The sequence below is a fragment of the Gallus gallus genome, chromosome 3 (genome assembly GCF_016699485.2).
Source record: "Gallus gallus isolate bGalGal1 chromosome 3, bGalGal1.mat.broiler.GRCg7b, whole genome shotgun sequence".
Taxonomy (NCBI): domain Eukaryota; kingdom Metazoa; phylum Chordata; class Aves; order Galliformes; family Phasianidae; genus Gallus; species Gallus gallus.
The window spans coordinates 34,496,239-34,520,737 of NC_052534.1; the positions used below are offsets into that span (position 1 = coordinate 34,496,239).

General features: G+C 47.9%; 1 long non-coding RNA gene across 1 annotated transcript; it reads left to right on the top strand.

The window, feature by feature from the left end:
• LOC121110494 lies at positions 1–24,499 on the top strand. Its single transcript, XR_005859001.2, has 4 exons — positions 1–4,225; positions 5,352–20,469; positions 21,477–21,565; positions 24,332–24,499. It is a non-coding gene; the product is annotated as an uncharacterized LOC121110494 (long non-coding RNA).

Below are 24,499 nucleotides of genomic sequence, written 5' to 3' on the forward strand. Positions count from 1 at the left end.
CGGCCTGGCCGGGCGGCCCGCAGCTGGAGAGCGGCCCGGGGCGGGCCGGGGCCGGGGCCGGGCGACTGCACCTGTGTAGCGGGGCTCGGGAGGCCTCTCCTTGCAGCAAGTCAGCGCGGAGGCCGTTCGGGCGTTCCCTCTGTTTTTTAAGTGCCGTACTCTATATGCTATCATTTTAAAAGCCGGCTCTGAAACTGCACGCCCAGATTTCCTGGCTTGAGTAAATGAAGAGGTCTGCTGAAAGCGCAGGTCAGCAGAGGGGCTCCACATCTGCCCGGTTTCCTGGCCGGCCGCTTTGTTGCTTTGTTAGCGACTGCCTTCGGCGCTTGGAGACGCTGCGCCTCGGAAGGGACAAAGAGCAAACGCAAGGGCCACTTTGAAAGGGGACGTCCCTTTGCCAGCCGGCTGTAGGGCTCCGATCAACCAAAACTGTAACAGCCACCTGAGAACAGGGCGACAATCGGGAGTGCGGGGTTTGTTCCTTTTTCTTTTTCTTTTTCTTTTTTCCTTTTCTTTCCAGAGACTCGGGGTTTTGTTTCAGAAACTTCCCAGGCGTAGGAGCTGGCTGTAAAGGTTGCACCAGATCGATTCCAAGTTGTATCTGCTTCACAAAAGTCATTTTGGCAGCCAGGAACCGACAAGACCTGAATCCAAAACCCAGCAGAAGTTCCGTGTTAGAAACTTTAGAGAAGGAAAATGTCTAGCACTTGGGAACAATGTAGGCTTTCATGTGAAGCTCTTTGAAAAGTTATAACGTGGTGAGAAGTCCTTGGATTAAATCTTGTTTACTCGCGGTGCCGACTGACACCGAGTCGGGGTCCGCTCCCTAATGGGGAGGGGTTGTGGCTCTGTGCAAAACAGGCTGTAAGTGCATATTTGTGTATGGCACCAATACAAAAAGCTGTGACAAGCGACTGAATGAAGTCAGCGCTTTCCCCACCGGAGTGGTTCAGTGAGTGCATTTAAGGCCATTCCTGCTCTCCCCTCTTGCTTGACGTTTTCCTGGCCCGGTATGCTAATGGAAGCCATCCTAAGCTAGCAGGTATCACCTGCCCCTGCGGGGAAGCAGCAGCATCCTGTCCTAGTCCTGCCACCAGCGAACATTTGTGGAAACAACTGAGAAAGCTCAGTTAAACGGCTTTATCTTGCACTTGTTACGCTTCTGCTGAATGCAGTTCAGGCCAGTGGGAATCTGAGGTAGATTTAAAGCTGCTGTTCGAGCACCGTGTCCCAGCATTGCTCTGCTGAGCTCCCCAGGGTGGGGCTTTCCACTTACTACAGGGCTCTCCGATGGGGAAGCGACTGCTGAGGGGGAAAAAATGATAGCTGAGGAAAGTGGAATTAGCCATAATACAGATGGGGCTTGTGTACCACCAATTCCCCTTGAAAAATGTGTTCATCCTACTTGTCATTTGCATGGTGGCAGCAGCCAGGAGTCACAGCAGTGGAGCAGGCCCCTCTGTGCTGCACTGTGCGCAACTGCACAGCAACAGGACGACATGCCCTCTGCTTGGTTGCAGTCTGAGTACTGCTCCTCCTCATCCCCCTAGAAGTGGCCCCATCCTAGGGGTATCAGCCTGACTGCGGAGGAAAATCTGCTCCCTCTGGAGCTGTGTGCATGGTAATTTGTATGGAGAAAAAAAAGGAAAGGGTACTCTTAGTTTGTGGAAAGCTTAAGGGTGGTTAAGTAAGCACTGAGGGCTTGAGCTGGAGGGTACTTCTCAATCACAGAATCACAGAACTGTAGGGGTTGGAAGGGACCTCTGGAGATGACCTAGTCCAACCCCACTGCTAAAGCAGTTCCCTACAGTAGGCTGCAGATTTGCTATGTGACTTTGCACTCTTCGAGCCGTTTGCAGCCTCGCAGGACTGAGGTTGCGTGGTGGCCACTAGTAAGTAAGAGGGCTGTGGCGGTGTGGAGACATCGGGACTTTGTGAATCCTGGAAGGTCTCAGGCTCCATCCAAACAGTCCTCCGAGCCTGCTCCAGAAAGAACGCCAATTAAAATTAACACTGACCTCCATCAGTCATATTCCACAACTGCCTGGACATGGTAGCTCTTAAAAGAACACGCTTGATCCTAACAGCCTGTTCTGCCTCTGTAATCAAAGCACCCAGCACATGACCCCGTGGTGTATGGGGCAGTGGAGCAGCCGGTGCCTGCGGCAATCCCAGTCTGTGGCTGAGAATGCCTCACCCCAGTTCTTTCAGTGCTGGTGTATTTTACTGCTCGTGTGTGTGCCGTGCAAAGAGCACAGAGACACTGCAATCTGGATTTTCAGGCAGTGTTCTGTGTCTTGGTCTGAGGAGCCCTGCCTGCTTCCTGCTTCAGCTGTCCATCTTTTCCTGTGTGTTTGTTGCGCTACAGAATTCAGTCTTGAATGCAGGAAAACTACACGGACACAGGACCCAGAAACCTTCTGGAAGCACGATCAAGGCAGGCACACAACTTCTTTGATGACTTTTTATTTTTAAGCGCTTTCCTCCTCTGCTTTATTTCTGGGTTCACATCAACAAAGCTTTCTTATTTATCCACTTCAACTGTGATGTTTACTGCCAGGGCCACTACTTAATTATTTTCCTGCAGTACACATCTGGAAGCATTGTAGTTTCTTTCCTCTGTATTGGGATGCATGTGATTTGTTTTCTTGCCATCCAGCTGGATCATACTCTTTTATAGGCCGAGATTTACTTAAGTGAGACTCCTGTCTCAAATTGAACTTCCTCACCGTTTAGAAAACCATTCTCATCTTACATGTAAAAGGGTGTTGAATCCAGTTCAGGCAATAACGTGTAATCAGTATTTCCTCCCGGGTGAGGTGTTTTCTAGTTGTTTGTGTTCCATCAGAACATCAGTGAGAGTTTGCAGGGATCTGGAGAACCGTCTGCTTAGGGGTAATTCATAACTAATGGACTCATGGAGATGTTGGCCATCGGCTGAAATCAAAGCATGGAGGGAGCTGGCCCATGGCTGCTCGTGGGGCTGCCACCAGCAGCACCTGCCCCAAACCCACTTCTGTGTGTTCCTGGTGCCGTGCTGGGCACCTCGGCCCCCTCTGGACTGGCTGCAAGGCACATGGTGACTTTAGTGCAGGAATCTGGGGAGACTTCCGAAATGTACAGGTGCTGGAGCCATTTTTCATTCTTTGAAGCTTTCCATATCCCTGATCTTGATAAGTCTTAAGGAGTCAGGGCTACAGCCTGAAGCCCAGCATTCTTACCTTTTACTGTGGCAGAGGAAAGGAGGGCACACTGAGAACATCTCAATTCTCTTTGTAAAAGAATGTGGTGTAGACAGGGGATGGCAGTCAATAAGGAGTTAAGCCAGCAAATGGTGTTACTGTTGGGTTTTTTTATTGCCTCACCCCAGGCGTTTGCTGCGAATCCTCTATGTGAAATGTGGTGGAATTATTGTGAAGACGTGTTGTTTAAATATTAAACATTAATGTCCTCCTTTTGATGGTTAAGCCAGTATTAAAACCGTTAATTTTTCATTAAAGCACCTTAAGCCAAATTTGTTTAAACTCTCAGTTTGCTGTCATCTTCGGGGTAGAAAACAGAAAGTAAAAGCTGTGCAGACCTGAGGATAAATGGGAGAGAAATGCAGGAGCCAGCTCCGGGCTTCCTCGTGCTGCGGAGAGGAGATGAAGGGGAAGGGAGAAGCAGCAGGAGGGGAAGGAAGGAGAAGAGCAGCTCTGTGAAGAGAGGACAAGGGAGGAAGAGAATAGCACGTACAGAGCCGTGGGAAGGGCAGTGCCACACTATGGCAGGGCTTGGCCCCAGCTGCAGTGTTTTATCTCAGCTTTATGGTGCGATCGCCAGCTCCTAACAGCGGCGATAAGGGGGGACCTGTAAAATCGCATCCACATCTTCACCACTGCTCTGCGACCGCCAGCAAGGGATGGCAGAAATATAGCTGCTAGGAGGTGTTTGTGCGTGATCCTTTGGTGCATAAATGGCTCAAAGCTGTGGTTGGCGGGTAAGGTGGTGGCTGGGCAGGGAGATGGGAGAGGAAGCGCTGGCTGAGGCTGCCTTTGCCAAGCAGGGAGAAGGATTTTGCAGTAATTGAGATGTGAAACGCTGAGAGTCTTGACAAGAGTTTTAGCTGTACAGATGGGTAAGGAAGGCCATATCTCAGAGACGTGATGCAGAAAGAATCTGCAAGCGGCAGAGAGCGGGCTTGGATGGGAGCCCAGGGGAGGCGCCCGTGGGAGCCGCTGCCCAGGTGACACCGCGTGCCGGGATGGAGTGGTGGAGGGGTGCAGAGGGGTGCATGGAGGGGTGGTGGGATGGAGAGGTGGTGGGATGGAGGGGTGAAGGCATCACGAGGTGGTGAGATGGAAGGAAGGAGGGGTGGAGGGGTGGAGGGGTGGTGGGGTAAGGTTGTGCAGAGCTATTGGAGGCAAAGGGATCTACAGGAGGGAGAGGAGAAATATAGGCAGCTGTGTTTTAATCCTTCTGGGCACATGCTGATGGCTGCTTGTCCGTGAGAAGACGAGAGACTTCAGATTTTGGTACAGGTAGGAAGCAGGTCTCCAGCAGAATGTTAACCCTGGGAGGCAAATCAGCATGTCTCCAGAACCAGCATCAGTGAAGACTTCTGTTTCCAGGATATGAACATCCACCCAAAGCCTTGCCAGCTGCAATGGGACACACGGAGGTGTTGTGTCTCTCCTTACCCAAGGCATGGGCAACTGTCAATGTCCTTCGTAACTAAGGACTAGCATGATGCCCTTCATGTTGTGAAATTTCCAGCTGCACGGAAGACCAAAAAGTGGCCCATTAATATTTAATGTAGACTATTTTATCAGAAATAATAGGGAGAATAGATCCATATTTAACTTTGGTTATTGGACTCTTCTTTTTAAACATCACTTTTTCACTGTTTTACCTATCCAATTAACCCTTAGGAGAAAGTGCTGGTTGATTTAATAAGGATGACACCAACAAGGGCTTTCAGCTATGTTGTAGCATTACTCCAAAATCTGGGGGTCGGAACCCATGGGTGGTGCGAGCTGAGCTGCAGGCACAGCAGCACTGAAGTAACAGATGGGGTGGTGCGAGCAGTGCTGTTTTCTGTTGGACTGTGCAGAGAACTGCATCTGTGCCACTGGTCGTGCTTCTCACCTGAATTATTTAAGTGCCTTCCTGTAAGGGCTGGCTATGCGTGCATCTCCCCTTTGCTCTGTATATCTCCTCCTCCCTGTTTCCTTCTTCCCCTTCCACCTCAACGTGACCAGCTTATTTACAACATTCCTGCTGCAGTCCCGCCGAGATTCATTTTCACTTTTTCACTGAAAAATCAAAATCTTTGGAATTAGAATCTCCCAATATTGAATTGTCAATAACAGGTGAAAATTGCGCTCTGTGTGACAATGGGAGAAGGATGCACCAAGCTGACGGAGCGGTGACATGGGCGCTGGTGGACTCACGTTTGGAACATGTGAAATGACTGAGGCAAGTATTGAAAAAAAATGAAAAAAGCAAAGGTAATGTGGGGAGTGCTGCAGAGAAGACTGGGGATGGTAGTTTTCCATCCGGAGAACGGAGGAAAAATCTCCTTGCTGTCTGACTGCAAAGCAATAGCAGAAACAGAGCACAGAGATCCTGTGCAATGGGTACATCTGTGGGAAAACACTGGGGACTTGAGAGGGTTGACTGGGGAAAACTAACAGATATTTTCTTAAATGCCTCAATCCCCAAACTAAAAGGCTGGAAGGGCAACACTCAACCTGACCAGAAGGGAGCAAAACTAACATAAGTTACACGTATATATTTGCAAAGGAATCCATGTTTGTGTGGATTGTATGTGGAGTATGGCTACACATATGCACGTACAAATCCATATAAAGGGTGTTGGAGGTCCACTCGTAGGGGGCTTGTCACTACAGGGTCTGCCCTGACCATCAGAAGACTACCAGTGCCTTCAGGAATGGTCAGGAAGAAAAGGGGCTCCCTGGCTTAGTTCCCAGTTCTTGCATTTCCATTTTGTCCATGTGCGTCTGGGAGGGTGCACGCCTCAGTGTTTGGGTCACATGGATACACGTGTACCTGCAACAGAGAGGGAAGGCAGACAAGGTGCTGTTTAGGGGCAGAATTGGTAAAATAAAAAAATGTTGGCTTATTACTTTATGAAGGTACAGTTAAAGGCAACTAAGGGGGTTTTTCAAAGCATCATTAATAGCAGAGACCTGAATAACGGTGTGTCACTAAGTGGAAGTCATAAGCCACCAGCCAAGCATTACACACAAAGGCCTCACTATCAGTAAATGCTCCTTCTGTGTGTTTGGGAATAAGCCCACAGCACACGTGTTCCAGGAAGATGGCAGTGAGGAGGATGCTTGGTTCCTAGCACCATGTGGGGTGACAGTGCTGTCGAAGGCCTGCAGGCCTTCAGTGACATTTGTTATCCTTTTTCTGCACAAAAACCCACTCAGTTGCCTTCTAACAAGCAAGTGAGCAAATGTGTGTTTTTCTGGGCTGGTCTCATTTGTAATTTTACCACTTATTACTTCTTTCTTTAAAGAGTCTAATTTTTATTAAATACTAATAGAAATTACAAAGAAACTTTATTTAGGTTAGCTAGCTCCTAACCATTAGATTAAATCATCTTTCCTTAGCCATTCCCCCACTATGCTCCCTGCAGGATTGTCCCCGTGTGCAGGATTACTGAGCCGTAGGTACAGTGGGAGATGTCCCGGTGCCAAGTTGAGCCTTTGTCCATAATTCTAGCCATAATTCACCCTGCTCAGCCTGAGATGTTCACATGCTGCCCATTCCCATCAAACCCTGTAACTCTGTCAGGTCGGAGATGGTGTTCTCGTTTTCCTTGCCTTGTGTTGCCTCTGGTTGATTTGGATTGTGCTGTGTTGTGTTGCCTTGCCTTGCCTTGTCCTTCCTTCCCTTCCTGACTGCTCCCTCCCTTGCTTGGAGGAGTACATGGCCAAGTGCAGCCTGAGGATGTGGAGGGAACACCTTGGGCAGCCTGGTGTAGTGAGGGCAGTTGGAAACCAGGCTGGGAGAGCAGCGAAGTATGTTGGTGTTTGTAGGAAAGGCTTGGACAGGAAAGCACAGCCAATTGCTTGTGTGCAGCATTGCCAGAGACCTACAAATTGCAAGGTAGAAAGTTTCCTCTGGTTTTTCCAAAGTAGAGGTAATAAGAAGCTCCCATGGCATCCATCAACATCTCTTCATGCCATCACCTTGTCCCTGGCTCTGGGAGCACAGATGGGCAGAAAGCACTGGATGATGTGCCTTACTGAACACCTGAGCTTCAGCTGCTCATCTGAAGAGTGTGGGTCAAAAGAGAGTACACCTCTCTATTGAGAGGAGATGATCTCCACTGCACTCCAGTGAGGTACTAAATCTTCCACGGATCTCCCTGAGGTAGTGAGAAGATCCTTTTCTGTCACCAATCCATGGCCCAGCATGTTAAGGAGGAGGGAGGCTTTGCAGGGAAGGACCTCTTCCACCTGGCCGAAAAATCAAGATGGCGGGGCCTGCCACAGGCTGGGCTCCCTGCATACCTGGGCTGGCCTGGCAACAGGAGCTTGGTGCCAACAGCAGCACCTGCTTTCAGGCCTCTGCTTTCAAGGAGGCATGGGAAAAGGGAAACTGGTGTGTTCATTCCCCGCTGCTTTCCCTGCCCTTTTGCCCAGAGTGCACCGCTCTCCTCAGACATAAGCGGCATGGCCAATGGGCATGAAAAGGACGTGATGGCATGGGGCAGTTGACACTATGGCCCCTGGGAACTTCCCCTGCGACCTGCCCCTGACACGAGGTGCAGCTCTGGTTTCCAACCAGTGTCAGCACTGGGGGCCTCCCTGCAGTGGCTGCTGAGGACCTAGAGTGTCCTCATGCCACTCGCCAAGTCCTTCTGGTGCTTGCAAGGAGGGGCTGTTCAGAGGTGTGTGAAGGGATGGGCAGGGGTGGGCGCTTGGGACCAGTTTTGGCTCTGGATGGTGTTGGGATGCATTTGGGCTGGCTCCCTTGATGCATCCCCCTCTGCAGGGATGTCCTGCTGAGATCCAGCCAGAGCAGAGGGACAGTGCTTGGAGCTCAGCCCTGACTATTAAAATGCTCATGTTTTGCAAAACCTAGTTCAAACCCAGGGCTGAACGAGGCTGAAAAACCATCAGATAACCATTTGCTCAGTGGCTGTGTTGGATCCCAAAGAAGCCAACCCAGGCTACAGGACCCTGGGCTTCATGCCACTGGCATGTCTTGCTTCCTAAAGCGACCCCACTGCCTTGCTAAGGTATGAAATCCCGCCCTTTTACCTTTGGGCACCCCGGGATAAGGTCCCTACTGATGGGGAGCAGAAGTGCTCCCGCCCTACAGGAGACGGGGAGCTGGGCTGCAGCGTGCAGCCAGAGCAGCCAGGCCGAGCCCTGCAGCCAGCGGGCAGCAGCCCCAGCACCACACAGGACTGCGCCCAGGGTGCTTAGCGTTACTGCCGGCTTTGGCAAGGCCCTTCTGGCTCGCCCAGTGGGAAGGATTATGAATAAAATTTCACGTTTCCCCCCATCCCAATTGTTCGTCACGTTTCTGTTATTTCATAGTGGCAATCTGTCATGGCAATGAGCGGGGCCGGGTGGGGCTCGCCTGAGGCTCGTGTCCCCTGCACTGCCCGGCACAGCCCAAGCGGCCTGATACGGCAGGAGTGGCGCGGTGAGGGGTGCAGCCGGAGCCTTGGCACCGCCGCCTTCATGCGAGATGGCAACAATGGGGAGCTGCCGGCTGCCAAATCTCAACACAGCAGGCACGGCTGGGTTCAGCTCAAGCAGAACGCAAGCCGTGCAGGACCCTCCATTTTGGAAGAGAGCTAGCAAGGTCTGGCACTTGGAATTCTTGGCATCCACAAGTGTCTTCACTCTTTCTTATCCCCTCCTGTTCCCAGTAGATTTTGCATCCTTTACAATGGATAAATTATACATGCAGAGTTTACTCTCCTAACCGAGCTTCGAGAATACCCCGGTGCCAGCCAAGGGAGCTGGTGCATGGGGGAATAGCCAGGAATGTTTAAAATAGTCTGGCCATGTGACTTTGAGTTTGGAAAAAAAAAAAAATCCTTCCCCCCAGCATTTTAAATGTAAGCGAACTTTCTTTTATTGCAGGAAAGAGCCACGGGCTGCTCTGTGTGAGAATCCTGGGCCGGGAGCTCTCATTCCCCTCCTTCTCCCAGCTGTGTCTGGTCCCTGGGCACCCGCACATGCATCACTCCCTGCTGTTTGCTGCAGCCCTGGACAGCCCTGAGCAGGGACACACAGGCAGTGCATGTCCTGGGTTGTGCAGGGGCCGGGTGGGAGCTCCTCCTCACGTGCTGTCGCCCTTTGCCTGTCCTCATGTCCCCATTGTGGTGGCACCCACCAGGCTCAAGCACTGTGGCTGCCCCGGGTGAGTGCTCCCACCCCTGGGTGAGCGCTTCCACTCCTCCGGAGGCAGAGGGGCAGCTCTGTTAACGAACCTTTTAATTATGGCTACCAGCTTGTGTTACAGGCCTCTGAGTCTCATTTGAATGCAGGCAACTTTAAGCTCTTTTGGCAGTATGAAAGGGCCTCAGAGTGGATTCCAGTCACATGTGCACTTGCTTTTAGGCTCCAGTGCAGTGCCAGCGTGATGTAAAGGGGCCTCCGTCAGCCGGAGGATCAGGCCCCGCATATTTTACACTCTTTTGTAGCTTACTGTGACTCTGCTTATCTCTAACAGTTAAAAACCGAGTGCCAATGGTCTACACGCTGGATACGTATCATGCAAAACCAAATATAGCACGGCTCAAGAACACTCTTTGCATAATGTACATATGTATTTCATTTATTTTTGTAAAAATTCTGCTTAAGCATATGGAAGGGAAGGAGTGATAACACTGCCTAGAGGCAGATATAATGTGGTCAGGCAATGTGCAAGCTTCCTCACACAGCTCGAAGAATGTGCTTGAGTTTGGAGTTGTTATATGAGTCCTGGACAATTCCTTAGCAGCAAGTAGGTCATACAGATGATTGTGTGGCAGGGGTCTTCCTTCCCATCGGGTGGTGGAGAGCGTCCAAATGCATTTCACCTGGGGCTGGTGTTTCTCTAACCCAGAGCTATGAATGTGCAAGACTCTGGCTGAAAATAACCACGTAGATCCATATTTAGGAGCCTGTATGCATGGGTTTCTCTTCAAACTTTTGGCTTGCCACATCGACGCTGTCCTACCAGTGATTCTACAAACCCTCTACTTTACGTTGCATTTCAGAACTACTACAGCCAATTGTCAAAAAAAAAAAAAAGAAAAAAAAAAAAAGAAAAAAGTAAGATTGACAGAAAAAAATACCTATGCTTAATAAAATTTAAACTTTTTTCTTCATAATTCTCCTTGCATGGGACAACCAGACCCCAGTGAGAGATGCTGAGAGGTGCTTGTTTGAAGTACTGGCTTCAAACAAGCTTCGGTCATCTCCAAGCATGCCTCTGTCCATGCTGCTTTTCCCTACTTTCCTTGTAGGCAGATGAAACCATATGTCTGATAAAAGGAGTGGCTGCTGCTAGAGATTGGGGTGTACCATGTGTTTGCTGTGAATTGTGCATTCTTTCACATCAAGCACTGTAGAAGCATGGGTGTCTCTTTGACACTGCGTTGGATGTTACCAGCTTTTGAGCGCTTAGCCAAAGCCATCCCCAAGCCTCCAGGCCTTTGGCTAAGCCCTGTGGCCTAGCTATGCCAGGGGATACTCCCATGTAAAACTCATTAAAAAGTGGGATGTGGAGAGCACACCTAAGCTATTCTGGAGTCAGCGGGCTCTTGGCTGAGCTACTGGCAGGGTCAAGGTCTGAACAGCACAAAGAGAAGGGAAGGGAGAAGAAAGAGAGTTGCAAAGGTACCAGTATGTGGTTACTCATGGGCATAGGTGCGGGTTTAACTTGTGGACATTGGTTTTATCTATGAGTTTGCTTAGATTTTAGCTCCCAGGATTTGCCTTAGAAACTGAGGGATTCTTGTGTGCAGTATTATCTCACTGGCATAGGAGCACCTTCTGCTGAGAGGCTGTTTTGCAGAAGCAAATAGGAGGACTGTTCTGAATGAGAAGAGGTTGAAGCAGAGGCATTTCAAGAGGACAAAGAGCTGTGACAGTGCACAAACACGTAAACAGAGGCAGCAGCATCCAACAACAAAAGGTGTTTTTGTGGTATGCTCTCCCATTCTATCCCAAGACAAATTTTAACCTAATTTTTTTACTCATAAATTGATTTTCTTTATATAATTTTGGGCAGCTGAAACTAAGAATAAATTAGATCTTAGTCTGCTAACAGGGACCCTGACCAGAGGAGCAGTTAAGCCCACTCTTAGCATGAAGCACAGGAGTTGTTCCTCCATGTCAGCAGGGCTATGCCTGGGCTTTAAGCTCAGCATCTTTTCAAGTATTTGGAGTGTAAGGTTCACAAGAGCTGGTCTCTAACCTCCTCCCTTTTCCCACTTTTGTATGTCAAACATTCAGACATTTGCATGTGAAAATAAGTAGTGTTGCAAAGGGAAGTATTACGGCTTTTCTACCTTCCCTTGAGAAAAACTGGCCTCCAGACTGTGAGGTGACTCTCAGTTTAGGAGAACTGCTCTGCTTATCCCCATCCCCATAGCCCTGGGTGAGCATGGTTGTGCCTGCAAGGGAGTGAATTAGTGTGAGGTGTCTGTGGGAAGTCTGTGGCTCCCCGTGCTGCACAACGGATGGGATGGAAGGACTGGATTTTAATTTAAACAATTAATTTTGAGGGAAGTAATAGAACAGAAAAGAAAGTGAAGATGTATTTGCCCAAGAAACCTCCTGAAATGTCTCCTATTTTTAGAATGCTCTGCAAATGCTTTTCATGCAAATGTATACGCACGTATACATACGTATGTATATCACTGTTATGTAAATCAGAGCTGGTTTCTTATTGACTGTGTTAAGAAGCTTTGAAAAGGCTGTGACATTTCCTTTTCTGCAAAGGAATTTTTGTTTATAAAGAAATAATTGAACCCGTGTGTCATAAAGGTGTTTGGAAGCAGCCAGGCTCTGATAGCTGTATTCACACTGAATGCGATCTCATTGAGCGAGCGGTCCGCTGCAGTGCTGTGCTGAATGCTGATCAACTTCCAGTTGCTCACTCAGACCTAATGCCTGCCTATGGCAGCCAGCAGAGCTCTATCCAAAGTGTTTACAGGTGGCAGATCCACCTCCGTGAGGTGTGTTGCAGAGCTGGAGAGCCCAAGGAGCAGGGCAGGCTATGGAGTTGGTCTCACTGAATGTTCCCCTGCAAACAGAGCTCTAGAGGGGATGGAAAAGAGATGTACCAGAAACTCGCTCAGTCTCTCCATACTGCCAAAAACCACGGATCTGGCCTGTGGAGCCACAGGACAGCCATCACTTTTGGTGCACAGTCACACCGAGCCTTGTGTGTGTGTGTGATGCTGCAGCCACATCTCCCGTGATGGCGCTGGGTGGGGTCTGCAGCATCCGTGCACAGGGAGCACAGCACCCACCTTGCTGGTGTGCCTTTGGAGGGAAAATTCCATTCTCCAAACCACCGTGCAGGCCTCCATCCTGCTGGCAAGCTGTCAGGAGATGACTACTGTGGACCTCTTTGGTGCAAAACCACCTCTTATAAAGTCATCAAAGCCCAGCGGGAAGCCAAGAATTCCTGAGGCTGGATTGCATCCCAGAGTGTCCAGTAAGCAAAGATGTACATTACATGTATGCCTAAAATGGAAACATGAGCTGGTGCTTACTTCTACAGCTTCAAAGGCAGCAGCCAGCGGATCCTCTCTGGAGCCCAAATGCTGGTCCCAGCCCACAGCCCTCAGTGCTGGCTGGGATCAAAGGTGAGCGCCAGGTCCCAGGCCGCCGGTGCGGGAGCATCTGCGGAGCAGCAGCCAGATGGGGAGAGCTGCAAATAGAGGGAGCCGCTCCACCACATCTGCATGAGGACGAAAACGTGCAGCAGTCAGAAAACATCTTGGCAAATCTGATTTTCTTTCTGGAAGTGGAAAGATGTTTCTTAGTAGCAGCTTCTGCCCATGTCCGTCAGCTGCTTTGTGTGACTTTCCTTTTCACTTTCAGCTGTCTGTTCTGAGTGCCAAAGGAAATGAAAAGGGATTATTTTACACCCAAGTCGTATATCCCTTAAGAAAGGGAGCACCCTGCTGTGCCAGCTAGTGGTTTCTATACAGTGGCAAGACATAGAAAACAGACACTGACTTTGAAAAGTAAAACTCTCCAGGGAGTCACTGCTCTCCCTGAGGAAATACCATTTACTGTGCACCAACTCCATTTGTTCGAGGGACACTTTTAACGTGCTTCCTGGATTTTAATGCAGTTCAGGTTGTCACAGCACAGGAAGATAGGAGCTGCCTTTGGTGGGTATGAACAACGGGTTCGTATATTGGGTTTTGTGGCTATAAATATTGTTTACCTAGAAAGACCAGTGAATGAGCAAGCAGTGTGGACCAGCGAGGTAAGCGAGGCAGTGCAGTGGTGTCCTTTCACCAGCAGTGTCTCTCCTGGTGTACTCGGACAGGGGACAGGAGGGACAGTCACTGGAATGCTGGAATTCCACTGGGATTTCAGCCCTGAGCTCCAGCCAAAGAGGTGAAACCAAACTGTTCCTATGTCATCTGCATTTGCAGAGTATTTGTCCCTCCTGCTCATAAAGGGGAAAAAAAATAAAAGGAGAGGAGAAGAAAGAAAGCCTCACACTTTCTGTGGCATCTCAAGCTGGGGGGAAAGGCCAAGATAAATGGATACTTTCAAGGTCATTAGCTTGTGGAGCTCACAGTTTGTATCGCCCTGCCAAAGCTCTGCTTGGAGAGGTTATAAATGTATTTCGACTGGAGCAGGGAGCTCATTGTTGGAGTTTGGATCCTCTGCTTGGCTGACAGTGAAAAATCCCAATTCTGGTGAAGCAGCCCCCCTCCCGCTTGGAAGGTCTTTTGTCTATTCATCTGTAGCAGAGAACACAATGAATTAGATGTGCAATCGGAGATATCGCAATGCCTTGCCAGTATGGATGCCACCATCAGAAATGCCTCTGGGAAGCTGACCTTCCCGGCGGCCCACCAAAAGGAACACAAAGTCAAGCCTTGTTTGCTGTCCTAGGAAATTACCTTGAAATGATGACCAGCCCTCTCCATCTCACCAGCCAGTATCCCTGCAGGCTGTGATGGAGGGACAGAGGAAGGGACAGAGCCAGAAATGAAGGGTGTTGGGCAAGGCACTGCTCCTCTCCCCGGCAGACATTGGTGCCACCCCACGCCAAGGCATGGCGTGTGGGTGTTTCACAGCCTGCCTGACGATGTGTGAGTGCACAGCTGAGCTGGCTGCCACCCTGCCTTACTGTCCACATTTTTCCTGCCTTTTCTGACTACTTTGCCACCCAGCAGTGATGCTGGGTGCAGAATGGGTGCACTTAAGGGCACACCATATGTCGCTTTGTCATCCACATGTATACCTGCAGTTCTCAGTTGGAACCAGCATCCTTCGGCCTCCTTGCCCTGCCCGAATGCTGTATATCATGCTATGTGAGACCTATGTAAAGTCTTCCCTCAAAATCAAGATTTCTCAATTTCCCCAGATGCACGCTGGTTTTGCTTGGCACATGGATGCTGTTCCCGGCATCATGGGCTCCACAGGTGCCAAGGGACTCAGAAGTACTGCAGATAAATTGCTATTTAGGGTCAATGCCACAGGCTGAAATGGATAGAAAATTCCATCTATTTGGTGCACAGTCAAACCAGATGTTTTATAGCCTCTGGTGGAATATCAGTAGACGTATTTCACAGCAGTAAAGGTCAAAGATGGACTCTAAAATAAGTGGAGCCAGCATTTTTGATGGCTCTCAGATTAGAGGAATATTTACTGGCAGAGAATATCTGCAGAACAAGAACATCTCAGTCAGGAGCTGGAGAAAACTTTCAGCAGCAGCCAGCACCCCTCAGAGCCCACCAGGTCTCCCTGAACCTTGAGCCAAAATGGAGGGCCTGCAGAGCCTCCATGGGGCAGCAGGACTTCTCTCTCTCCATCCAAGGCATGAAAGGCATCTGAGCAGAGTCCTTTCCCCCTTGACTGCACCCAGCTGAAGTGTGTACTCTGGGAAGTGATTTCTGCTCATCATTTCCAGGCTGTGAAACTGAAGTATGGGAAGCCTGGGAGGTGCAGCTTCTGGGATCTCCTTGGCCTCTACTTCCCACAGCCCATGGAGCCTACAAGGCCTGCGCCTTCCTCGCAGCTGTGGGGAGGTGCCTTCCAAGCTCTTTCTCCTGCCACCTCCAAGGGCCTCCCAGAAGTGGCCTCAACGTGGAGCAACTGGAATTTACTCACAGCAGGCTTTGGAGGACAGTCAGAGACATCTGAGATTTAACTGCCATAGGTTCATTTCACTACAGAACTGTTCCCCAGGATAATCTTCTCTGTATGTTTTAGTTAATAAAAGAACTATCCTGAAGCCTATATAAAGTAAGAGCTGCAATAATACAATTTGAAAGTGGACAGGGCATGAATTAGTGCTCCTTCAGAGGTATTTCTTAGATGGCATGCAGGGATACTGAGAACAGATGTTATATTGCTTTTAGAGGACAAAAATGGGTCAAACCTTACAGCAAAGTCTCTAACTGTCACATAGTCTCTGCTGTCCTATATTTCTCAGGATGGAACCATGAAGCACTCACTCTCCTGATCCAGTTGTCTGAAGCAGCCCCAGTGTGCAGGAAGGACACGTCCCTCTGGGGACCAGGGGTGAATGGATGGCAAGTTGGTGTTGGAGAGGTGAAGAGGAGGTTGGAGACAGCCATGGGACTCTCTGAGGAAGGCCCAGCAGCACAGCCAGTGGGAGCATGAGAGGCCGTGCCTGTTTGCTGGTGTCCTGGGATGACCTGGGGACTGAAACATGTTGAGCTAATAATTTGCTGTTGCTTCCTGAAAAAGCAACCTCCCGTCACATGACATTTGTTGGAAAACAAGGTTTCCATACGTGGCAAGGGTTAAAAGACATGCTTATTCTCCATGTAACTGTGCATCTCTGTGCTGACCATAGGCAACCAACATTGCATCACAGGGCTTGCTAATACCAGTGGAAGCCTCACCAATCTTTGTGCTTTAAATAAACTGACCTAAAATGTCCTAGTAGCAAGACACCCAGCCAGAAGAAGGCCAAAGAGCAGCAGAAAGCTTACTGCGGCAGGCGACAATGCAAAATAACTCAGCCATTCAAAACCATTCATTGTTCATGTCAGCCCTTGATTAATAGGCGCTTAAATTAAGTTTTGTTTGTTTGTTTGTTTGTTCTGGGATTAGCTGCTTTGCTGGGAAGGAACACAAGCCCCTCAAGAGAAACAGGGGTGACACAGACTTATGGCTCTCCTGCACTCTCACCTGCCTGAGAAGTGAAGGAGTCTTGTGGGGCCGTGACTACCGGCATAGCTGTTCTTTGGTGACTGACAATGCAGTAGGCAGAAGCCTTGGGGCTTCCCCTGATCCTACAGAACCAGTCCTGGGAGGTAATGCCACGCTCTGAGTGCTTTGCCGGAACAAAAGTTGGATGTGCTTCCCATCACGGTGAGGGGAACAGAAATTAAACTTCATGAGCTTGAACAAAAGACGAATCACTGGGAGGGGAGAGGAGAGAGAAAGGGAGAGAAACCACAGACAATTAGTACTGTACAGGCTCTGACAGAGTCATTAATGAGGGATAATATCCAATTAAGGAGGAGGATGGAAAATCTGGGGAATGCCTGTACATATTCCAGTAAATTGCTCGCAGATCCTCCCTATTCCCCTCCCCAACTCTGATGATCATCTAAACGGGAAGAAAATGTTGGAGTGAAATAGAGTTGATGGAAATATCTGGAGCCCCTAGGCAGGTGGCTGGCTTCCCGGATGTCCTGGGAGTGCAGCCCCGCTCACATGCCTCATCAGAAATGCACGAACTCAAGGGTGAGCGAGAGGCAGCCTGGAAGGCTCTGGCAATGATTTAACTCAATTAAAGTCTGTGGGAGGGCTCAGCTTCACATCATGAGGCAAACACAGGATGAGTAACTGATATAAGACCGAACAGCACTTTCCTTGTGCCTTTTGTCTTTAGAGTGGCGGGAGGTGGATGATATTCCTGCATCGACATGGTAATGCTGGAGCTGGGAAGACTGTGGTGAGGCATTAAGGCTTTTTTTTGTTGTTGTTGTCAGAAAGGTCATCAGCAACTTGGAAATGCAGATTTCCTTCTAACAGGAAGCCTCTTTTTTAAACTTTCTATCCATCTCAGCGTTTCTTTAAATGGAACTGTTAGTCCTGTTGATGTGACCTAAATCAGCAATGTCCTGCATAGGAAAGAGAAATAATTCACAGTCCCCAGTGTCTCAGAAACACTTGTTTGGATTGACAGAGCAAAGATATGTTTCCAGATATCCTCTTATAAAAATAGATGGTAGCAATTTTCAGAATTTCAATTTGTCTGGTTTTGATGTTTTTGTGGGCTTTTCTTTTTTATTTCATCTTTTAATTTTGTTTTTAAAGTAAAACAAAACCAAACAAAGCAAACAACAACAACAAATAAAAACCCAAACTTAAATTTTGTCAGCAGTATTGTTTTCTATTTACCACCCCTGTCCCTTTATTTTTTTATTTACCTTTCTTCAAGTGATTCCCAGAGCAGTGCCGGGAGTAAAACTAAGGTGATTTGTTTCAGCCGATGCACATGAAGTATGTTAGGAGAGCTGGAGGAAATTCGGAGACTTTTCTGGACCTTCACGGCCTTTCTGAATGCCATTTAGTCCCTTTTCCTCCCAAGCTCTAAGACTAAACTCTATCTTACTGTTGCAGTAAGGCACAGGGACAATTACATGCCTGCATTTACAAATGGCTTCTAAACAGCATAATCACTGAGCTCCCAAAGGTCTGAAAGATGGGGCTTCACTTGCTCTCTCCATTGTTTCTTTCCACCACAGAAATACGTATACTTAGTCCCTTTCAGACACAGTGTATACAACCAGTGTTTATTGCATCTATGAAAGATACGGATCCCATTTTTCCCAGGACAGTGCTGTTGGTGTGCACAAAGGCACAATACCAGTAAGATTAATATCAGCTTCTGCTTTGCCATTCCAAGCCCCTGCTAACTGTAAATAATATTTTAGCAAAGATCTTGATGCATCATGATCTATTGTGTTGCAGTGATGATGCTGCTTGTTATGTCTTTAGCAGTGATTTATCATCCTCTGCAATGACACAAATCACGGATGGCTCATGACACTCCAGGATGTATGATCTCTTAGTGGTGGCAGTGATGAATTCTGCGCTTAGATCATAACATTTTGAAACCTGGGATGTGGAGCTGATCCTTTGCTTTTTACTTTTAAAAGGTACCCAAAGCAATAAAATCCTCTCTTTGTTAACAATACGTCAAGGAGAACATCTCTCCCTTTCACGATAGCTTGTTACGGTTCATTCTAGCTAAGCCTCAAATGGTTATCAGGCAACTCCAGATTACTCATTCCTTTTGCTTTTCCCTCTACTATCTTCTAACCTTTAATGTCCTCCTCCTGCATTCTGGTCCCAGGGACATATTTTGAAATTCTGCTGCATGTATAATGAGTATAAAATGTTCCTCTCGGAGCTGGAGAAAGCTCAGATGTTTGGGTACAGTAGGCCCATTCCGACACAACAAGCCTACGCTCAAGCTGTGATCCCAACAGAGAAGAAAGCTTTTCAGGTCTGAGCTGCTCTCCTTCAGTGAGCTGCAGCCCTGCCGGCTCCGCTCCCAGGAAGTGGAAGCACTTGCTCTTGTTTATTTTTATCTGAAACATCTCAGGTAAGAGAGGATGGAATGGGGAGGGGGAGTGTCAGAGCCTCATTTTTCACTGCTGGGTCCCTCCTGCTGTCAGGACAGTGTGTTTCTACCTTGAGAAATTCATAAATTATGGGAAGATTTCAGATTTGGGGATTTTAGCAATGAAAAAAGAGATGTTAATGTGAAAGAAAAAGAAGAAGAAGAAGACGAAGAAGAAGTAAAAAAGAAATTCCCTAGCAATCAGATAGGATCAAGTGGTTCCCTCCATGGTGACCACCACAGGTACTGGCACCCTGGGCTCAGGCCTCAGCTCAGTGGAGGTGGTGGTAGGTCCTGGTCAGCCATCCTCCATGGAGGTGACAGTGACCAAATGGGTCCTTGTGCACCTCTGGGGGCACCTGGGTCTGCCCCAAGCCCCCATCTTCATTGCCAATGCCTGCAGGCTCTGAGGTGGCTCATCACCACTGGATGGAGCACAAGAGGTGAGAGAGGAGAGCTGAGCAATCCTCATGGGATACTGGGCTGGCTGGCTGCCTTGGCCTGGGCTCCAGCATGGCTTCCAGGGAGCCCATTAATAACCCAGAGCCTGCTCATGGGGATGGGACGCCTCAGGGTGCCCTGTTGCTTGGTGCCAGCCCCATCGGCTGCAGCTGCTGCCCACCAGCAGGGATCTGGGCAGCTGCCAGTGCTCTGCCAGCCAGCGGTGCCCTGCCAACCAAGAGGTCCTTGGTGGATGGATCCACACCAGCACCGGACACGTTATGGGGCAGAGGCATCCTCTTGGCATCATGGCAGCGCTGCCACAGCAGCCAGGGCAAGGGTCAAGGCAAGGGGCAGGACAGCAGCGCAGCAATTCAAGGCATCATCTCCTCAGATGTGCACAGAGGACTGAGGTGCTGGCCCTCAGCCTGTCTCTGCAGGACACGACCAGCCTGGCCACTTCAAGGCTGTAGCGTGGTTGGAGTTGGCTGTGTGCGGCTGGTGGTCCATCCTATGGTCAAATCTCAGGGAAGTGGCTTTTCTGACCTACTCCTTCCCTTGCAGAAGAGGAGTTCTCAGTCAGTCCACCAACCGTAAGAATTCACTTCTCAAGAGAAGATGGCTCATTTTAGGAAGGGAGATTTTTCTAGAACTTAGTAAAATAAGAACTGTAATTATCAGCCAGAGACAGCAAAGCATCATGGAAAATACTACCTCCAGTGGTGAATGTTCAGCCACATTACAATACAACAAAGCGAGATTCAAGAATAGAAAATCTCAGGCTATTCTTTAGAGCTCATTAGTGCCTATGTTTTCTGTAATTCATTGCATGATATGACATCAAGATATAATATTGCTGCAACAGGCAATGTTGTCCCCTAAGAAGAGACTTATAATGAGCAAGACACAAATGCGTTGTAACACATGCTTTCTAGGTTACATGTTCTAGAGCGGTCAGCTATGACAACCCATAAGTGGCCATTCAGACCAAACCTTTCCTTATTACTGGTCTTAAATGTCCATTTCTAGAAAGGGAAACATTTATCTGTGGTTTGCAAAGGTGAGAGAAGCCATTTCTGCTACACCTTCTCACGGTATCCCTTTTCTTCACTTTCCAGTACATAAGTGTGGCTGTCACTGAAATTCTCAACAGGGGGGATTTTACACATCTAATAGATTTATCACATCCAGCACTTTGTAAGTATAAATATCTCTTTGAAACTTAGGGAGATGAAACAATAACAACCTTATTTCTTTTCTATAGCCTTATTTCTATGTAACACTTTACAATATACTTTTCACTATTCTATATTCTTGCATTACAACAAACATTTACATACCTCGTATTACACCAAGTATTTTCAACTTGATCTGTTGAAAACATTGTAGGAAGGACTATGCGACTGTGTGCACTGGAAGTATGAATAATTGAATGTGATAGAAAAGTAACATAGACTTAGACTGACCAAAACCAGATTAGAATTAACAAGTAAAGTCTAAAAGTGGTTTGATTCAGGTGAAGAAAATCAAACAAATTCCTAAGCCAAAATAATTACAATAAAATTAGTAATGAGAATCAAGTGTATTCCAACTAGAAGTTGGAATCACGGAGCAGCTCAAAGTGCTCCTCTAAGCCAGTATCTCAGCAGCTAGGGCAGCCTTCTGGCATGGAGAGCTCACGCTGACATTCAACATTCTCCTGTGAGCAGAAGAGATGTGAAGCTGCACCACAGCCCCCTTCAGACAATGCCCTGTGCACTCATCTGCAGGTTCAGCTGGAGCTGTGTCTCCGTGTCCTCAATGGCTGCTCTAACCATCGTACATCAAGTTAAAGAGGTCCCTTGTTCTTGATTTTACAGGAAGCCCCTTTTGTAATACGCATCTCACTCTTCTGGCTGTGCTAAAACAGCTAGCATTGGAAATAATTCAATGGATTTGTCCACCAACTTCTGATGTGTTGGTTTCAGCTACAGTTCTCTAGATAATTTGACTTCAATTTGCAAACACATTCATGCTGCCCTGACATACCATTTGTGGAATGTATGTTTTCCAAAATACTATATGATGATGCCAGTGATGATGAGGATGATGACAAGAATAATGATAACAGTTGTCATTATTCAGATAACTCTACTACGAGTTTCTTATTTCTTCTTTGACACCACTTTTTACTGCTTTCTATTTTTTTTACCTTCCTTCAACAGGCCATTTGACACCCACTTTGCTATTTATTTTGCCTCCTCCTTTACACTGCTGTGCAGGATGATGCTCCCATCTCTTTATAGATCTTCAAGTAAGTGCACAGCTCGACTTCTTTTTGTACTGCCTGGTCCAAATTCCTCACAGTGTTACTCCAGCTTCCCCTGGGTGCAATGCCAATGGAATTGGTACATGAACACAGAACTGCGTAACTCTGTGGAAAAGCAGTGCTCTTATCTGTATAATGTCTTGTTAGAAATGTTTTGTTTCATAATGTCTTTCTCTTATTCAGGTTCCTTTTTATTTTTTTTTATTTTTATTTTTCTTTCTGTGCACCTTCTTTTACAAACCTGGCTTCTTTACATTCAATAGCCATCACTGTGATCTATCTGATCTAGACAGCTGTGCCGAGACAGAGGATTTTGAAATATTGCTGTAAAAAACTGGAAGCTTTTTTTGCCACACTTGTATTCATTTTAGTGGTTATCACTGTAACAGTTAACAAAAGACACAAAGACATCCATACCCAAAACACAGCATATGAAGATTTAATTTTTTTTCAAATGGCACATACATTTAAATAGCTACTACTTCTCCCATTTGGCAAGGCCATTGTTGTGGCTAATGTATGTATTTCTGAAAACAATGATACGTTTCCAATACTTTCTTCCACAATTTTTTTTCAATGAGCAATAAAGGAGGTTGAGGTGGGATGTGTTTTATCCCACCACATTATATCATTCCTCTTTTTCCTCTTTGTTGGATGGCAATCAGGAACCCTCATGCCAAGCTTGGGAAGCAACAGCATCTGGCTCCTTGGCAGATTCTGCAGGCGGTCTTGTTGCCAGCCTTTAAGCTGTGTCTGGGTCTGCTGCATGGTTTGGCTGCAGATGGGCTCTCTGGGTTGCCTTGTGCTTATGGGTGCCAGTTTTGGCTTACCTTTGATTCTGAGGACTTTACTCATTTTTATTCATTTGTGAATAAGGACCCATCCAAATGCTTCATGAAACCAGTATCAAAGTGTGCCGATATTTAAAATGAAAAGGGAAGGAGGCTGCTTCCCTTCCCCCTCCCCTCCCCAGGATGAAACATTATAATAGCATCTGCAAATGGATCTGGATCTATCAGTATTTCCATTATAAATCAGAGGCTTAGAGCTCAGCCATGAATATTCCTCCCAGAACGAAATGCAATGCTGCCGTTAGTATCAAAATAGCGCCGAAGGTTTTTCAGACCACCTAGGCATTCCCGTGCTTGGTTTCCCTCCTCCAAGGGAGATCATTTTAAAGACGTGACAGTCTAGCATTGAACATACGTCCAAAAACTTGTGTGTGACAAAAATTGCTTCTCGCTGGTGTTTCTGGAAGCTGAGGTTCAGTGCAGTTTTGGAGTCACTTCCAACCCCAAGATTGAAAGAAAATCTTTGAAGCTGGAGAATCAGTGGGTGCCGAGCTGCGGCCGTGAACACAATCCTCTGCGACCACTATCTGTAGACCTTGGAGGCTGGGAGGATGCAGCAGGGAAGCTGTTTGCACGTCTCCTGCACTGAGCTAGAGAGGCCGCTGCTCAGACCCTGTCTGGCCATCATTCTGCCTGGGTTTGGGCGCCCTGATGGGAACCGCCTCTCCCAAAGGGGTGCGGGGAGAGGGGGATGCAGGAGGCTAATCGGAGGTGTCAGGCTGCGCAGCAGCGAGCGAGGCGGGGGGCAACCCAGTACCTCTGCCCAGCCAGTCAGGGCTGATACTGCTCAGCACAGATGGCTGAGGGGGCTGCCCAGTGACCAAATTAAGCCTTCAAAACACAACACGACTTCTCGCGTTTTGGAAGGAGACTTTCTGGCCCCCAGGCCCCGGTGCCTGCACCTCCCTACCTGTCTGGCTAGACAAGGTAAGGCTGCATGCAGTCATCCTGAGATAGGGACTTGGGGTAGATGGATTTCTTGAGAAGCAGCATTCCTGCTGCATCAGGAGGGATGCGAGGACTCGGTGTCCTGGAGACATCAGGTGGGATGGGGCTGGAGGAGGCCAGTGAGCGTAAGAAGCTTGTTGGCACCCTGCTAGAGTGCGCATACGGTAATATAGGCGATGGTGCTCGGGGACCAGGACTCTTCCCGTGCCTACAAATGGGCCCTCTCGGTAATGCTGGCTGCTGGGCAGAGCTGGGTCACAGCTGGCTGTGCTGATTCCCAACATGACCCTGTTTCCCTGCTGAGTGTTTCTCAGCGCACAGAGCAGCCTCCGAGCAGCCGGCCAGGCACTGGGGACAGTGCACGGCAAAACCACTCCTGATTACAGCAGGATCCACAGTATTCCAGTGCTAATAATAACAAATGGAAATTTAAAACAAAATTCAAAAGCGTATATCTTTTGAGATTTTTCTCTTTGCTATGCTCCATGCAAAATGCCACTGCATGGAATATTTTCCCTATGTATAATATATTGGTGGAGTGACGCATACTACTACACAAAATCTAACCAAACATAATGAAACATTCAAAACAGCAGTGTCCCCATGTCCCTTGCTTCGTTTTTTAAACCCATCTTTTCTGTATATAGGAAAAAGGTATCTTTTCTCTTCTTTCCATATTTCCCTGCAGTCTATACGCAGTCTCTGCATGTGATTTATAACATTCTTTCCTGTGCAATCTCTTCCAAGAGTCATCTTTTCGCAGTTCTTTGTAACAATCTTTCTTGCAATCTTATGTTCTTGCAGTCTTCCTTAAATGAATCAAGGCAGGATGTCAAATACGCAGTCTAATGGCTGGCACCTTCCCCCCCCCCGCACTCCTCCCTTTCTTGTTACCAATGAGGGCAAGAAAAGTTAAATTACAACAAAATTGTTATATGTTCTTTTTTTGCAGGCTATCTGGGGAGAGGTGGGGATTCACCTTCAAAAAAAAAAATAAAAAAGATTGTTCCTGTTCTGGTGAAGGACTTGAGTGCCGATGCAGCTCTAAGCATGGGAGGAAGTTACGTGTGTTTCATGAGATGGCTCACCTTTAAAATTAAACTACTTAATAACTTTCAAA